At 54.2% G+C, this 1,995-nt stretch overlaps 3 non-coding genes across 3 annotated transcripts; 1 reads left to right on the plus strand and 2 right to left on the minus strand.

The window, feature by feature from the left end:
- Nucleotides 1-86: 86 nt before the first annotated feature.
- On the plus strand, nt 87-160 carry TRNAI-AAU. The gene has a single exon. It is a non-coding gene; the product is annotated as a tRNA-Ile (tRNA).
- A 1,432-nt stretch (nt 161-1,592) lies between these two features.
- TRNAT-AGU lies at nt 1,593-1,666 on the minus strand. The gene has a single exon. It is a non-coding gene; the product is annotated as a tRNA-Thr (tRNA).
- A 246-nt stretch (nt 1,667-1,912) lies between these two features.
- On the minus strand, nt 1,913-1,994 carry TRNAS-AGA. The gene has a single exon. It is a non-coding gene; the product is annotated as a tRNA-Ser (tRNA).
- Between the last annotated feature and the right edge of the window lies 1 nt (nt 1,995).

Below are 1,995 nucleotides of genomic sequence, written 5' to 3' on the forward strand. Positions count from 1 at the left end.
CGCGATTGTGGGTGTTGCCGGCTGCGGCGTTTAGGCGGTGGGAGGGATCCATGATCAGGGGCGCTGGAAGAAACACAGAGGAGAGTGGCCGGTTAGCTCAGTTGGTTAGAGCGTGGTGCTAATAACGCCAAGGTCGCGGGTTCGATCCCCGTACGGGCCAAGAGAGCTTTCTTTTGAGCCTATCCCCGTGTGGCACTACGTGTTGCATTTCCCCCACCACTCGCCTTTTGCCCCTTCCTACAGCACCACAATGGCTGAAACACGAAGGCAGGTAAAACTCCAGAGGAGGTAAAATAGCCACAGAGCAAAGGAGGGTAAAAATCTGCTGCTGTTGCAGATTTGTTTCGATAAGCTGGCGATGTTTCTGGGGGTGCAAGGTGTCCTGTGTGACAAAGTGATGTGACTGAGGTGATGAAAGAGAAGTGCTGCCCAGATTTTACCCTTCAGGGATGGTCTCCCGGCAGAGGGACCAGCCCATCTGCTTTAAGGGTAGGGAGGCTCTACAGAGAGATCCAGACAGGCTGGGTCAATGGGCTGAGGCCGACTGTATGAGATTCGACAAGGCCAAGTGCTGGGTCCTGCACTTGGGTCACAACAACCCCCGGCAGCGCTATAGGCTTGGGGAAGAGTGGTTGGAAAGCTGCCCAGTGGAAAAGGACCTGGGGACGTTGCTGGACAGCCGGCTGAGCATGAGCCAGCAGTGTGCCTGGGTGGCCAAGAAGGCCAATGGCATCCTGGCCTGTGTCAGGAATAGTGTGGCCAGTAGGAGCAGGGAAGTGATTATCCCTCTATACTCAGCACTGATGTGACTGTACTTTGAATTCTGTGTTCGGTTTTGGGCCCCTCACTACAAGAAAGACATTGAGGTGCTGAAGCATGTCCAGAGAAGGGCAACAAAGCTGGTGAAGGGTCTTGAGCATGAGTCTTGTGAGGAGGGACTGAGGGAACGAGTTTTTTAGCCTGGGAGAGGCTCAAGGGAGACCTTATTGCTCTCTACAACTACCTGAAAGGGGGCTGTAGTGAGATAGGAGTCAGTCTCCTCTTCCATGTAACGAGTGATAGGACAAGAAGCAATGGCCTCAAGTTGCACCAGGGGAGGTTTACATTGGATAGTAGGAAAGATTTCTTTATCATAAGAGTTGTCAAGCCCTGGAACACGCTCCTCAGGGAAGTGGTGGAGTCACCATCTGTGGGGGAGGTATTTAAAAGATGCGTAGATGAGGTTCTCTAGGCATGTGGTTTGGTAGTGGACCTGGCATTGCTAGGTTAGCAGTTGGACTCAGTGATCTTAGGGGCCTTTTTCCAACCTTAAATAGTGGATGATTCTGTTTTCCTGTCTGGAATTAAATGGGCCAAGATCCCTGTGGGTGTGACAAAACACTCCCAGGCGATGGCAGTTAGTTACATGGGGACACCTTGATCTCTGGGGGAAGAACAAGGGAAATGGCGAAAAGGAGCAGCTCCTTGCCTGGTACGCAAACAGACCCGAGTTCCCCGGGCACAGCCACACCCGAATGGGGACCTGAGGCTACGACGGACATTATTTCCTCAGCGGCTGGGCTCCCCCAAAAGTAGAAGGCCAGTGAGGACTCAGGCACCGCTGGGATTCGAACCCAGGATCTCCTGTTTACTAGACAGGCGCTTTAACCAGCTAAGCCACGGCGCCGGGAGTGCCGCGGCCAGCCCCCACTCGCCCTGCCCAAAAGGGCGGGGGCACTGCTGGGTCGTCCAGCTCTCGGGGTCACTCCCTCCGGGCCGGCGGGGCAGGCTGAGTTCAGAAGAGCGTAGCGTCCCTCGCTGTCAACAGGGAATCTTGGTGAGTATTAATTTCCACTAGTGATTTTTCTGCCATATGGTAAAAAAAGGCGGCGAAGGGCAGTGTGATGTCCAGAGGCAAGAAAATCCAAACTGCCGTAGTCGGCAGGATTCGAACCTGCGCGGGGAGACCCCAATGGATTTCTAGTCCATCGCCTTAACCACTCGGCCACGACTACC

Source organism: Apaloderma vittatum, unplaced genomic scaffold (assembly GCF_000703405.1).
Source record: "Apaloderma vittatum isolate BGI_N311 unplaced genomic scaffold, ASM70340v1 scaffold5847, whole genome shotgun sequence".
Lineage (NCBI taxonomy): Eukaryota > Metazoa > Chordata > Aves > Trogoniformes > Trogonidae > Apaloderma > Apaloderma vittatum.